Source organism: Anopheles darlingi, chromosome 2, assembly GCF_943734745.1.
Source record: "Anopheles darlingi chromosome 2, idAnoDarlMG_H_01, whole genome shotgun sequence".
NCBI classification, from domain to species: domain Eukaryota; kingdom Metazoa; phylum Arthropoda; class Insecta; order Diptera; family Culicidae; genus Anopheles; species Anopheles darlingi.
The window spans coordinates 70000032-70016162 of NC_064874.1; the positions used below are offsets into that span (position 1 = coordinate 70000032).

Below are 16131 nucleotides of genomic sequence, written 5' to 3' on the forward strand. Positions count from 1 at the left end.
CAACCACCAGACTGCAGACTCCCTCCTCCCCCTCGGGAGCGGTCTTTTCGAATCTTTGCCCCTTTGTCGTATCTTTTCATTTGGCCATTGTCGTTGGTTTCGCGGCCCGGGGTCAGGTCGTTCCCTCGCTCTCGTGTGTTTTGATTGTGACGCAAACAATTCCACCCCTTTGCCGGTTGAAAGTTGGTAATGGAATGTGCGAAGAACCGCGCTGAAAAAACAGTTTGCGGTCTGTGGAAAACGCCACACTCCGCCACTCCGTGCACACCAGCGTCAGGCAGCGGACAAATGTTCAACAAAAAGTGAAAATCCCGGATATGTAGCCCGGATGATGGCGGTTGGTTGCATGAAAGGCCATCAGCGAACCTGACGTTTCGTCGTCCTGAAGGACGGCAGAACGGTTTCTACCTTTCCTACCTGAAAGGATGTGTTGTTTTTGTTTGAGTCGTATTCGTACTGAACATGATGTTTTCGTGAAGACCATCACATATGACGGCAAAAAGAGGTGTTAAATATGTTTAGGGGTTCGAGAGTTAGCAGTTAAATTAGAACATTAATCAAATGCAAGATCTGCAAAGGGACTATTTCAGATGTATTATTTCAGATCGAACCATTCTACATTTCCTCTAGAACTTTATGCATTTCCACTATAACATGCAATCAGCATTTGTGTGCTGCTTCTATCTATTCAGAACAACCTCTACAGTTAGCAGGCTTGGCGTACCGTTCCTCCTCTGCCAAGGTTACGCAACTCAACTGGAGGAAAATGCGAACAGAAAACCGTCCATTCGTACGTTGCCCATTATCCCGGACTGTTTCCTGCGCCGCAAGCATACACCAACGTAGCATATCACCAACGAAAACCCACTCCCACTGGGCAAGGGATCCTCTTTCATTCTCGCTCACCTGGACCAGCTGCAGGGAATGGAATGGCTGGCTACCAGCGCGGTAAGCCCCTCGCACCCAACCCAAAGACCAATCCGCAACGCAGAACCTTTTGCACGGCTGAGCACATAATTCCTAAAACACAATATAATCCACGAACGCACACGGTTATGATGATGATTGTTAGCAGTCCCAGCATCACCGTGGGGCTCCGACCCCCCCCCCCCCTCCCCGCCGGGTAGCATGATTTCTGATTTCGAACTTCCCTCTCTTCCCGGAACCGAAACGCGAACTGAGCAGCAGGAGCAGAATCAGAAGAAAAGAACCGCTTCGCCGGAAGCGGAATGAACGGAGGGTGCTGCTGCTCCTGCTACTGGTGGTGGTGCTGCGGCTGCTGCGCTTGCTTTGTTACGCGCACGAGTTGGCAAGTTTTGTGTTTCCAATTTGTTACACTTGTTCCGCGTCGACGACGACGACGACGACGACGATGGCGACGGCGACGACGACGTGGGATGAAGAATGAAAGCATAACAACAGGCACGGCACATATCGCCCTCGGGCTCATCCTCATTGCTGAGCGAAAGGTAGGTTATGGTAGACCAATCTCGGCCAACGCCAACAAGGGCCTCATACGCCCTGGTTTGTAGGCTCGGCATTCATGGCTATGTATTATGGGACGTGTTCGGGCACCACTGCACGCACACCACCATCACGGATTAGCACGTGCAGCACGCGCTTTGTCACTTCCGCTGCTAGATTTGTGGTGGGACGGTGGCTTATGGGCCAAGCTGGTTTTTGGGAAGGCTCTTCGTCCGATTCTCTCCTTCGACCTTATCTGCTGCTATGGACAGATTGTGCAGAGCAGATTGCGTGAAGCTCCGGAAAACGGACTATCGATAATGGAAGGATACTAGAGGCCTATAGAAGGTCTAGACGCTAGCACCATCCTCTAGATACCTGGATCTGGATTGATGGTCCACGGTCCAGGTGTAGATGATTGGGAATGAAAACAAATTCATTCATTCGAGGACCGCCAACTTTGGCTTCTCGATTCGAACGGTTGGCCGTCGCATTTGCAAACCAAGTCTTGGAGGTGACTTAAAGGCTCAGCGCCTACCGGTGGTGACAGATTGTCCAATCATTCACATGCGGATCATCGTCGGCGCCTTCCGACGGACAGGACGGGACGGGGTGCACCACGCGGTACGCGGCATACAACCCAAAAATCCTGCGCCCCCTCTCAGCGGAAGCATTTTGTCATTGGCTTCCGGTGGTGGTGCCGACGACGAATCAATATTGTTTCATCTGATGAGGGTGATCCGATTCGATGCTCAGGTCGGGGATGCTCTAGTGGTGCCCGGGGTTTGATACGTTTGATACACCGATTAGTCGAACGAGCGAACGAGCGAACAAACGAGTGAAACCACGTCCCGCGTCCCGGGGACACTTACCGGCCTCGTCAGCCGGTGGTGCCACAAACGAGCCACGAGTTTTGGTTTGATTATGTTGTCATCTGGTGCTTGTGTGCACCTTTTCGTGTAGGTTGATACCAGGTTTGGGGACTCGGTATACCGAGATAATTCATCATGCAGCATGAGTCACGATGCGACGAGCGAGCGAGCGATCGCTCGCTGCATATGTGTCGATGACGCTCGAGGATAGCAAGGTGTCCTCTCGGTAGTCTCTCGAGGGAGCTAGACAGGTAGTTGCAGCTCCGAGCCACGTATCATGGAAAGGTGTACTCAAGGCCAACTTCTTAATTCTATTAAAACCATGGTGAGCCATTATCGTGTGGTTTGATAGGGAGGGTCGATGGTGGATGGAGAGAGAGAGGGAGAGGTCTACTAACTTGAGCTGTGACAACTCGGGACCGAAACGCACACGAGGACGATGCCTGCGGTGGTCTAACAATCGAATAAAGCCACATAAGAAACCGCTTATGCCGTGGCTGTGGTGGTCCCTTGTTCGCTTTACCTCCTGCCATTGTGACCGTCTATTGTCGTCAACGGGTGGCTTGTGAAAACTTCTTCATTCCGTTTTTCAACAGAAGCAGTTCGTGTCGTTAGGAGTCGTTGGGAGTCGTTTTAAAAGACCAGGACCAGGTAGTTCGCGTCAGTTGACGTAGTGCTGTTGAGGAGTTCATATTCGTCGGTGTCGGGGTTGAGATTTAGAGCATCAATGTTTGCTGCATCATATCCGGGACCCGTGGAGGCTGATGCACATCGTAAGGCTGGGACAACTCTTCTTCGGGCTCGCATGGAAAGAATAAAGATCGTCGCAGCGCAGTTGATGAGAGTGAATTGTGTCGGATTAATTAGATTGGCGGTCTGGGACGTAACTTAATCACGGTGCCAGTGCCACGATGTTACCCTTGTGAAGCACAACCTCGGATCGTCCTCGCGGGCGGTCTTACGCAAAGTACGGTTTTCGTAATAAACGGATGCAAAGGAATGTTTAATGTTAGTTGGTAAGGGAGGGAGTTGGAAGGGAGAACGTTTTCATGGAGCCTCTAGAGCTCATCCGGCGAAGTACGAGAAAGCGAAAGGTTTACGGTGCATACAATAGCATAAAATGAGGTGTTTTGCGTTCGCCCGTGGATTTTGCGGTGCGTTGCTGCGGCAAATGCTGTCAAGCTCTGCACGGTACTGGCATGAAATTTGGTTATTTTAATTAGAAAACCGGCAGGTTGACTGCGCCATGATTCGTTAAACGACAGGCGGTTTTGCGGCGCAGTGATGGGGTTTTTCCTTTTTGGAATAACATTTCTTGAAGCGTCTGGTAGCGTTGGAAGTCGTATGGCTACTGCAAGCCAGAATAAGATGTACGGAATTACAATATGTAAAGTGGGTTACCAAGGTGTTGTACTCTCATCAAAATCATGTCTTAGGTTGTTCATGAATTTCAATTGCATCAGCTTTCGTGTAATTTTCACAAATAAAACATAAACACATAATCAACAATTTATTGCAGAAATTGAAATCGAATTTATAAACTGATCAAATTTGATCACTCTATCAGCGTCTTTCTTTAAATTATCTATGTTCAAATGCTTCTGGTACTTTTATGAGATAGTCTTTATCTGTATTGCATATCGCTACAACAGCAGCAGCCCCCAAGACTAATAAAAAAGTAACCTTGAAGAGAGGCATTGCACACTGAGCTTCGCAATAGTTTATGCTGCTGTGATCCTATAAGGTTATATGATGGTTATGATGATTATGTGAGCGTTTGGGGACTTTGAAGATAATCTGCACTGCAACAAAATGAACATAAAAGAAGCATCATCAATCGGACGCCGAGCAGTCTGTGTCTACTATCGATCGGCTACAGTCTAAGTGTCGTTTGATGAGTAAAACAAATGAAACGTGTAATAAAATGAAGGATGGCAAATCATCTCGAAAGCATCTGAAATGTTTGCGCACTCCACATAGCCGTAATCGATAAATGTGCTTCATCGCAGTAAAAATGGATTGAGGATTTCTGTCCATTGTGCACTGAATTTAGAAAGATTTTAAGAATGCAATATTTACCCAAGCAGGATTCTAAAGCTTCTAGATTTGAGATATTTGCAGAATTTTCATATTCGTAGAAAATCATTTCGATACCCATTCGTCTGATAGGTCTCCACAAAGTATCTAGTAACTAATTTGTAATACTTTTGATTAACCGAGGTATGAAATATCCAACTGAAGACCTGATTGCATTCAACCGGAAGAACTGATCTCCCCGACAACAGCTTAACCCCCAGTTTCATCCTTCGTCGATTGTCGATTTAAAACAAACTAATTGAAGGACATAAGTAACGGAGCGCCAAATAAGAGCAGCCCTTCAAACTGCTTTACGGTTCGATGCATTGCAAAGGGTGGGGGATGAAAAATTGGGGGGCGCGAAATCAATCAACCTCTTTCCTCCTCGAAAGCCCTTACTTCCCGTGGCCGGTTCGTCGATCAGTAACATTCGGCATTGGTGAACAGCCCTGGGAAACGATCGGAGTGTTCTCGTGTCAATCAGCTTAACACCAGACCAGCGGCGCGAACACCGCCATTGAGCCATTCAGCACCATCAACGGGCATGACATTGGGCGTCTAAAATGCAATAAATAAGTCGTCCACGAAGTTTGTTAAGTTCATTAGGGGTGGAAGTGAGGAGCGCTTCCGGTCGGAACATTCACCATCGAGGCGCCCCTCCACAGCACACGGTTTCTAGTCGCCGATTCTCGTCCAAACCAAGATGATTATTTATTCTGCCGCCACCGCCGCCTGCGTCGAGCAGAATCGTAATTTTGTGCCCTCTGTTCTGTTTCCCTAGCCAGCATTCCACAGGCAAGTAGGCGCTGCATTATGCTCGCTCTGGTACGCGTGGCTTATGTCGAATCGGGGAATACGTCGCCATCGCCATCTTGCCTTGCGATGTGTTTGTATGCGTGTATGCGTGTCGTTCTATACTTTACGATCTTGAATTTAATAATATTATTTGGAAACACGATCGTACGCCAATCCGTGGGGTAGTTTGGTCGGTTTGGCAAATGTTCGCACCCCCTTGCCCCTGCCCTCCGGGGGGAGTGGTTGAGGGCGGCGGCCGTGGTTGAGGTGATAAAAAATAATTTCATTTCCACGGCACCCCGGGCTATGGTACGTGGCGTTCGGTGGAATGGAATACTCTGGAATGCGTTACACTAAATTCCTCTCCCGGAGTGAGGCATGGCATGATGAACGCGAAAAAAAGGGAACCCTCTAACACCCCCTGGGTTCACTCGGTTCTGCAAAATCCAAAATCAATTCCATGAACCACGAACAACAGAACCACAAAATGGTCCCGGTCCCGCTGGAACTATTTATTCCTTCCAACTCCGCCGTGGACCTTCACTGCCTGTGCTCTGCCGTCACCAGCCATCGATCGGCGATGGAGGACAAAAGGACCATCAAATGTGACCCTCAGAGTCCCGTTCTCTCTCTCACTCTTTTTCGCGTTCCCTTTTCCGCCCCAATGGCGTACGGTCGGGAGTAGAATCGATCCAGGGAATGCAAGAAAACACCTTCGGGCGCCGAGTTTCAATTGAAGTTTAATGTCATTCATTAGAAACCAGAAAAAGCACATCGGCGCCATTAGCTGTCATTAACGCGAAGGCACAAACACAAAAACACTCGGTCTGGTCTGGTACGGCACATTTCAAGCGAATGAGCATTTGGCTTCTCTCACTGTGCTCCGTTTGGATGTCTGTAACATGCTCCTATTGACCACCCGAACAGGCGGCGAGCAGTCCGTATGTGTTAATGCTTTATCCCTTCCCCCGGACGCCGGGCATGTCTACGTCTACGGTACCGGCTGATTAACCGTGTCTTCATTGGCCGGGCGCCGTATCCGACAGAGAAGTCAACAGATATTCTCTTGGGTGGCGTCGCTATCCAGACCCGGAGCACATCCGACCAGGATGATGGTATCGAGCTGAGCTTGAAGTACTTTAGCAGTAGCAGCGGCAGCAGCGGCACTCGACTCCCGGACCCTCATTCACACCATATCATTAGGGTTAGCGGTACGGATACGAACGACATGGGAAGTAACGGAGCCAATTCCGTTCCGTGTATCGCGGCGTGTATTTCGGTAGCACACGGAAGGGGGGGGGGGCGACATGAAGGGCGGTTAACCTCATAAAAGGTTTTCGCTGTTTGTCGGTCGGGGAGTAGCTGCACTCAGGACAAAAAAAAACAACAAGAGCCAGCACCGAGACCGAGACTTGGGCTGCTCAAGGCTCAAGGTCCTTCGCTACATTCTTTTATTGTGTCGGCACCTGTCTCTCTCACTCCTTGTGTGTGTGTGTCTCTCTCTCTCTCTCCCCTTCTCTGTGTGGCCCCTTTCCATTGACCCAAGAAATGCCGATTCAATGCAGCAGCCCCCCGGGGGGAAGCTGGATGGCTCATGGAATTGGCGAATGGGCAAAAGATTGGACGGAAATGGGTACGGAGAGGATCGGTTTCCGGTTTTCGGCGCCGGTACCCTGGGCTGCTGCTTCCACTGCTACTTGGATTGTTTGTTCGGAAAGCAGTAGTCGCCAGGCAGTCGCCGTAGTGTAGTGAACAGTAGTATTGTACCCACATGTTTCTCACCGAATAGAGAACTCGTCCTTTGTGCGCTACTCGTCCTCATTTTGCCGCCATTCTGGTGCCTCCCCCCCCTGCACAGGTTGTCACTCGGTGCGCTACGGCGGAGGAAATCTTTTGTGTAAATTGCATTTGACAATTTTATTGTTTGTTATCTATTTCCGGTTTCCCTCGGTTACCCGGCTGCAAACCATTTTGCCTGAGCGCGTGAGAGTGAAGCGCACGGGTCCTTGTGTTTGTTCCGTGTATCCGGTACGGCCAAGGCTTGTGATGGCTGTATCCGGTGCAATCCGGCGGACTATGACCATGGTGGTACACGCTACTATCACAAAGAATATGACTTCGCCAAGGTACCTGGTCAGGAAGGGTGGCACGGATTTGTCAGTCAGTGGTGTTTGTGTGGTGCCTGCGCTGAGACAGCCGGAGGGGTTGGAACTGGGGGAGGGGGTTGTAAATTTAAGTTCAATATTTGCGTTCCTGTAAGGACACGTCTTTGGCGATGACATCATCTGCATTTCGTGCTGGCCGAAGGACTTCTTGGACAAGGAAAATACCTCAAAGAATCCCTTTGTGTATCCTTCCGTGACAATGTACAGCCATATTGAATCCTTCAGTTACGACTATGTCCTTCCTGTAGGGTAAATATCGATTCGTTGGACCGATGGTGCGTTATGAATAATAACAAAACTCATTTCTGTAGAAATTGATGCGCTATTTGAATGATGATTTATTATTAATTTTTTCCCTGTAAGACTCGAACGACAAAGATACTTACGATGAAGGACATAGGGAAAGGAAAAGTCGCACAATCTCTAGGGATTCGATAGAGGGGCCGCACCAACAGTGAATATCAATATCGTTCCCGTTTTTATTGTGTAAAAGCAGCGTCTCCTCGCTTCTTCTTTCTTCGACACGAGATTTTAATAAGAACGCAGTATGGCACTAATGAATGTTCCATTATCATCTGTGCATCTGTGCGTCCGTCTGCGAGGACAAGGTTTCCTTTCTTCCCCATAAAGCCACCCACCATGTCCATGGCAAGGACATCGCAGCTGAAATCGAGGAGAACCTTTTTTGCGTCAGACGTTGACCTAAATCCCGAAAGATCTCTCCATTGGATAAGTAGTAGTGGTAGTCAGAAGCAGCAACCAGAGTGCTCTGTCACCATGGTGGTGGTCCTTTGCCTGGGGACGTCGGTAGGACCGCAAAGGGGCACCGCTGGCGTGACCGGACCGGCGGATATATACACAGAACCGTATCAGCATCAATAAACGGATCATAAAGCTCCGTCTAATGGTCGTTTGCTGCAAACGCGCAGGCAACCCGAACGCGGCATACGGAGCGTAAACGTAATAAGCGCAATTGGGGCTCTCGGATCTGATTGCGAGTCGAAGGCCGGCAGCCAATTGTGCCTGCACGCCTCATGAAACACGCGCACGCGTTCATATCGTGTTTATGCACGTACAATTTAACGTCACACGCCATTCCAGACCACGCGCCCGTGTGTGTGTAACACTCACTGGTACAAAGTGCAGAAGCCGAAGCTTTACAGTTCAACAACAAAGCCAGCTGGTTTCATTTCCAGCGCCGGATCGCCGGATCGCTGGAACTGGAGTGTGGCCAGTGAGCTAGGAGCTGGCCGCCGGCGGCCACACCAACATACTCCCGTCGGCAGGGTTTCACGTTTCACGCGAAATCTCCTTCGCGAAGTGCCATTTGAAGCGGATTGTTAATTATGTCGTTTGAGATGGAAGTGCTATTTACCGGAAAGGCCGGGGCCGGGGGGTGGGGACGGGCTTTGGGGGGGCTTTCAACACGTGGCAGCTCACAGACGGCTTAACGATGGCACTTGGGGCGGCTCACCGGGTTTGAAATGGCGCCGGTAATGTTTGCCCATTGGTTGCCATTTGCTGGGACAAACTTCTTAATTCAAAGTGATGCTCCCATGAGAGGGAACGGGTTTACGAAGCGAACGAATAAAGCAACGAGCAACGAGCGGCGTCAATTCGATTACCACAGTAAGTGTAATTTATTAAATGAAGCGTAAATTACGTTTGAAACCAATTAATATTGTATGGAAGGCTCGCTGGCAGCTCGGAGCGTTACATCCTCAACACCCCCGAGCCGGAGCAGAGGGAATTTGTTTTGTGTGTTTCTGTTTTTTTCTCTCTCTATCTGGCCACAATAAATACATCCGAGCCAGGGCCAGGGCCAGGGCCTTACCTTCTTAGAGTCCTTGCAATGGGTTTATTCCTCCGGGAGCATACCTGCGAACGAGATGAGAGCGAACGTTGAATCAACATTAACGAGCAGCAGACGATAGGCGTGAGAGGAAACAAGGGGTGGGGGCAGGGAATGTGAGTGAGCGGGAGGTCAAAGTTGATTAGATTGCTCAAGGTAATCTATCCTAAACACCTGCTTCGCCCCTCCCTCTGCTGATCTTGATCCTCATTCTCATACCCCCATCCCTAAAATGTGACGCTTCTCACGTGACTGTTCCGCAAAACTCCGGATCCTTTCTTTCTGTCGGGTGGTCCGGGCCAGTGGCCTGGTACGAAATGGCTAAGTAAACCCATTAATATCACTCAAAAAGGTTACACACTTTCACGGTCAAAGCCAACCCTCCTGTCTCTCACTCCTGTCTCCCTCGAAGGAGCACACACACACACACATCGACTCGTATAGCACAGGTTTCCGTGGTGGTGGCGAGAACCACCGCCCGACCATGTTCTTATGTTCCTCATTGTTTTTCCATCTGATAACCAGTCCGCCTTTACCACCCAGGGCACTGGATCAAGTGGAAAAGTGGTGCGGGAAATGGAAGACGACCCCCCCCGGGGGGGAGGGGGGAGAAACTATTTGCCAAGACGCGCGGTCGGGGTCGGCGTTCCCGGGACCGCCGGCGAGTAAACACATTTGACCAAATACACTTTCGCTCTCTCTCTTTTTCTTTCTCTCTCTCTCTCTCTCTCTCTCTCTCTCTCTCGCCTCTTGACACTCTTATCGACCCCGCGAGCTGCCCTTGGCCATGACAAAACGACACGAACCGTGGGTCTGATTTCAACGACCGGCATTAGAGAGTGTGGGGTTGGAGGTGGAGAGGGGTCGACGCAACGATTGGCCATCATTCTCCGTACTCCAACCGGCGGCCGTTGCTCGTGGACTAGTGCGTACCCTCGAGTTGGGGACCCATTTTTCCACGATTTTAGTCTTTGCTTTGTGTCTTTGTGTTTGAAAAAGGGAAAATCAATAAAGGACCATCATCACCGCCGGGGGTTGAATGTTCCCACACCTTCACAGTGATCATCGGAAGTAGGTCTCTTTTGAGAATTAAAATAAGGGATGAAATATGAATCCCCTTAGTTTTATGAACCATCTGGGTCCGAATGGGGCCAAGTACAATGACCGACCGGGTGCCTAAAAGTTGATTTGCCGATGGCGCATTAGAGGAATTAGGAAATAGTTCCAGTCCCCGAATGTCAGTCAGAATGTTTTACACAAAAAAAGAAACGAAGACCGCAAAGCAACATATTCACCCACTCCCAAAGGACTCATCGAGCACCCATTTACCTCGGATATAGCTTCCCGACGGGGTTCAACAGAAAATGGGACCCCGTTCTCCGGAGGGAAAACGAAGAAACTGTGGATCATATTGTGTACCGGTATATGTGTGTGTGTGCGTCTGTGTATCGGGATACGGTACATCGATAAAAGAAGTTTGTCCTTAGTCTGACACATACACACAAACACACGTACACAACTCCCCCCCAAAATTGTAAGAGTACCACTTGAGGGCAGATAGCTCATAATCACAGCTCAAAATCGATTAATCTCGTCGGTCATTGCTTCGTTCCCTCTTTGTTGTTGTTATTGTTGTTGTCAGTGATGCCGTGGTATGTTGTAGCAGCCATCGCCCCCTCCCTTCCCAAACCTACTTCTACTTCTACGACATGCTCATCCCGCTCGGAGGAAAATGACAGTTTATTTAACGACTTTTACCCACATCAAACGGTTCACCGGGATGGGCGGGAAAGGGGGAAAGCCCCTCCCCCTAGACCAGACACCTCAAGACCCGTGTGCCAAGCGGTAGTGACGTACCACGTTGGTGTGTGTGTTGTCCCGTTACAAACACGCACCTTTTGGGGTTACGCGAAGAGAAGACACAACCTTCCATCTTGGGAATGGGATCAACGGAGCGCACAAAAAGCCGAAAACCGAAAACTCGAACTCATTGACCTCCTGATCGACCCCGAAGGTCGGTTGGATCAACACTCCACCTCTACCACTAAGGTAGAGGTAGGCGCTAAGGGAAACGTTAGGGGTTGTTATTGGCGATGTTATTAATTACATTTCTTGGGTTACATTGCTCCAGGTCCAGGCAGATACCGGACCAACCAGGCTGAGGCTGAGCGGAGCGGAGCGGAAAATCAAGCACCAAGCAACCTTGGCGATGGCGATGTCAGCCAAAGGAAAAACAATCTCGCTGCTCCCCCCGTTACCCCCCCGTACACACACACACATACACGGGCACGGGCACGGGCTACTACAACTAAGCTGGCAATCGAGAAGGGCGCTGGAAGCTTCACCAAAGCAGCACAATACCTCCGTAGTGTACGGAGTAACCAGGAGCAACCAACAGGGTTGCACACCTTGCTGGTGTTGTTGGTCTCGGTATCGCACCAATGGCGGCGGCGAACGGGCACGACGACCGCTGAGTGAGCAATTAATTAAATGCCAGAAAATCAATAACCTCAAAGTAAATTTAATTTTAACCACCTCACCCCAGCATACCCTTCCACCGGGTACCAGCCCCCCCTCCTGGCTCGAGCGGTGGGAAATTTATAATATACAATTTACCAACTTTGTCTCATCCATTTTCCTAGCGAACATGGGGCGCAACAGGATGTTTGCGGATCGGTAGCTCCAGCACTTTGACTTCGAGCGAAGGAGACCGGCGGGGGTAGGTGGAAGGCACGTTTGATTTAAGGAGCTGGCTACCACACCGAACGCCTGACGCTGACTGCCAGCGGGCATAAAGTTGGCGCAGCAAAACCATAATCCGCGGCCGGCGCGCCAAGCAGCGAGCCAATGAGCCACCCACGAGGCTTCGGCCGGCTTTCTGTTGATCCAGCAACGAGACGACGCTACCTGGTACCTGCTGGTACCTGCTGTTGACCGAACCGAAGAACCGAACTGAGCCGTGAGCAAACAAAATGGTCGGCCGCGGTGGTGGCCGAACCGGTCGGAATGATTCACAATAATTGGTTGATATTGCTTCGCGACAACAAATTTACCGCACCATTATTCGTGCGTTCCTGGTGGACGGGGGGGGGGGGGGGGGAGGAGAGCACACTTGTAGCGAGCAACTCAACAACATGGCGACTACTGTTCGTTGGAATACCGAGGTCCGATCGCGAAGAATTTCTTCTTTCCTTTTGGATTGGAGTAGCTACCTAAACAGCAGAGTGGATTGGAAAGGTATTTGGTAAGAAAGGGAGAAGGAATGCGATAATTGTGGTGTTCTGGGTGATTGCACATCGATTGGACACGGTCTATGATGATGGTAAGTGACCGGAACGATCGATGGAATATAATTGCTAGCCGAAATGCTCATTGATTTAATAGGAGTTACTTTTAATGGACGAGGACAAATGATTAACGAGAAACCTATTGTCAACTCCTAGTTCAAAGGATGCATTATAATTTTGCTAAATAGTATCACAAGGATAGCATTATGGCTTTAAATTTAGGATCACAGGATTTTCAGGCACTCTAAATACTATTTCATCAATAAGCAATCCTCAATATGATTAACATCATTGAAACAAAGACATTGAGACCTACTTTAGTTAAAGAGAAAATTTGCGTATTTTCGCAACCTCTTTGGTGCTTAGTTAAGGTCCGTCTTTAATTTGCAAGAAACGTGTTTTGCAGTAACGAATATATAAAATGGTTTGTACAAACGTCTCTGCGAAATACAGTCGCTTTAGATTTGGGTTTTTAGGTAGTAGTAAATTTTACATTAAAGAAACTCTTGGCAAGTTGCGAAACTTTGATTACAATGCGCTGCCACGTTAGTAACATTGTTTTGCAATTCTCAAACACATATCAACAACGACCAAAGATTAAAAGCCTATACGAATGCTGGTAACTTTATTTCAGCTTTATTATGACAGTTTATAACGTAAAGTTGTTAATGATTTAGCGCCTGAGAGTACCACACACACACTATTCCTGAGGGCATTCCTCATGTTCCTAATGTACGAACTCACTACTCTTTGTTGGAAAGTGCAAGAAAAAACGCACATCAAACGTGGCATTCGAGATAATAAACCCATCGACTTTAATCAATTTATGATGATCTCAACGCTCGTTTCCAACGACAAAAAAAAATCACTCACATTGTCCCACGACCGTGCGATTACACTTTAAAGCATTTATCTCATTTGCTTTTGCCACTTTTTCAATTTACGCCGCGGTCCCGGAATGCCGAAAAAATTAATATTGACAGCCAGGAGTGATTCGGCGCCCGACGCCAGTGACAAGCACCAAGAAGTGCCACGAAACTCTTGAGATTCTTGCGTGCGTGCGAGTTCTCGAGAAAATGGCTTTTCCCTCAAGGTGAGCCCCTCTTCACATCACTCTCCGCTCATCGCGAGTCCTTCCCCGCTCCGCAAATCCTTCTTCCCCGAATCCAAGCAGCGTGCACACCGTGCGATGCGAAACCCCCCGAAGACTTCCCGAAACCGCGCAAACAAATCGCTGCGGCGAATACAGGGAACCGGGGGGGGAGGGAGGTGGCATCTCATCCCATCCCATTCCCTCGGCCCACTTCCTCCCCTTGGTGGCCCTGGGCAACTGCGGGAACTTCTTGTAAACAAAACCGAGCACCATTAACTTTAATATTCACTCCCGGCGTAGCCATAAAGTTTAACTAACTGAAACATACGATTTTTTACGACCTTCAGTGGCGGGCGCGAACGCTCGGGTTCGCTCTCTGGCAGAAAAGGGCCCTTACAAGCGTCCTCCACCTCCCACCTTTCGCTCTTTACGCTACGTCCCGGGACGTGCTGATAGATGAGAATGTGACTACCGAGCGCAGGGCAGGGCAGGTTTGAGGGGGCGGATGCGCGATCAGAGAAAGGTCTCGTCTCATGTTCTAGTGGCCGGGAGGCTGGTCTTTTCGAGAGCTTCTTCTTCTTGGAAACTCGCGCGGCGTCTCGCGAAGGTTGCCGGAGCTCGACGCTTCCGCCACAGATCGGAAGCGTCGCTACGCGTCGCGTTCCGTGGAGAACTATGCTCCCGGCGTGCAGTGAAGGTCACGCGAGGACCGGAACTCATTTTTGCCCGATACGACCACGAGCTAAGCCAAATTGAAATGGTGGCAAATTGAAAAACGACAAATGGCGCAGCATAAATCTCGTCGCCACTCGTGCCCTCCACACCTTCACGGTCATACCGAAGGACAGCATGGAACGAAAGAAACGCGACGATTCAATGGCGTGCTGACGGGTTTGTATAAACTGCAGATTAAGATCCGGGTCTGCACATTAAAAACCCACAACCCCGGGAACCCGGGCCGGCGGTCTAGGCGTCTAGCGAAGGAGTTAATATTCGCGCTCGTAAATCTAGTCCCGTGCGAAAGCGGCGACTACAGCATCCGGAGCAGTAGTGGGTGGTCGGTGCGGTACTAATGATGTCGCTAATCGCGGAGAAACCCTTGACATCGCTATCTGGAGTTGAAATTTAAGCCAAATTAGCTCCACTAAAGGAGGGACAGCAACCGAAGCAAGCGTACAATGGAACAGAATGGAAGTTACGGAAGCCTTTAACCGGATATTATCTCCTCGATGGCACCGGCAGCAACCAGTTCTAGAATCTGACGCCAAATAGAAGATCTCTAGTAGCTTATGCAGTGGAATTGAAATGGATTTGTAATTGATTTCTGGCCACTTTTCAGCTCGAAAGGACACACATTATTGTGCAATCCAAAGATTACTCCGTACTTCTGGATGTCCTGCACGTCGGATTACTCATGCATCGCCCCCTCAAATCATTGGTCTAAAGTATCCGAAACCGCAACTTTTGGACGACTCTAGAGTGTGTACGATGCCACTGCCCACAATCAATGAGGATGACAATGAGCATGAGCACGAGTGGACGATTATTATGTTCGAAAACATATTCTGCCTTCTGACTTCGTTCCGTACCGGCTGCTGCTGCTGCTGCTGGGCGAAATTCCTAATGCCTGGCGCCAGGAACCGGTGTCAGTGTTAGTGGCACCGAGGATGGACCATAGCTGGACCGTCCACAAACTAACGAAGCGCGTCCGTCTGTCCACACGCTTGACTTGCTTGATCATTGGTCGCAGCCCTGGCAGAGGGATTAGAACCTTCTGCTAGTGGTGGTGGTCAGACAATTGGAAAGAAAAACAGATTCACCGAAAGCTTGGTCAGCGTTAGGTTATAGTCTGGCAGAGTTGGCTGAACAGTGTTTGGTTAGAGCGACGATAGGGATGGATAGTGGGAGTGGGAGTTTGCCAAATAGGACGTGACTTTTAGAGACTTTTCGCTTAATGGTCGAACTTTTTCGGGTAAGTGAAATGTGTGCTGCAGACAAGAGATTTGGGCGAATTTGAAACCGTTTTAATGCATCGCCTTTTATGGATACTCTATATTTTATTCATTTTTTTTGCTTCTAAAGCAAGGTTTGGTACTACATTTCAGCAGCATAAGCATGAACTTTTGAAGCGATTGCAATGACAGCGACATGCTGCAGACAGCGGACAGCACGCTCATCTGCCAGCTGCTCATTAGCTAACGTTTAGGTGAACGTTTGTCCTGCGGTTGAGTGGAATACTGTCCATTCCTGGAAAGCCTCATCCATCGTACGGTGATGGCTTCCACTGGTTTTACTGAACGACCCGGATGCAGACGATACATTGCGCCTTGCAAGTTATCCTTGTCCCAATTATTCCAGCAAACGGTGCTCGTCAGGATGGTTTTCGTGATGTTTGAAAAGTCCTGAACACACACTAAATCTGTGGCCCAGTTGAGAGCACGTATTTGACACAGCAACCACCAGCTAACGTCTTTAAATGTCTGTGCTTTAAGCATGGGCTCGTTTGATGAGCAGAGCAGATGAATCA

The 16131-nt window shown here is 49.3% G+C and overlaps 1 protein-coding gene across 1 annotated transcript in view; it reads right to left on the minus strand.

Annotated features, from left to right (window-relative positions):
* The window catches only part of LOC125959494 (pneumococcal serine-rich repeat protein), a 41242-nt gene extending 31992 nt beyond the window's left edge, over positions 1 to 9250 (minus strand). The window contains exon 1 of the mRNA XM_049692318.1: positions 9207 to 9250. The gene's annotated coding sequence lies outside the window, so the exon portion shown is untranslated. The remainder of the gene's footprint in view (positions 1 to 9206) is intronic.
* Positions 9251 to 16131: the final 6881 nt, after the last annotated feature.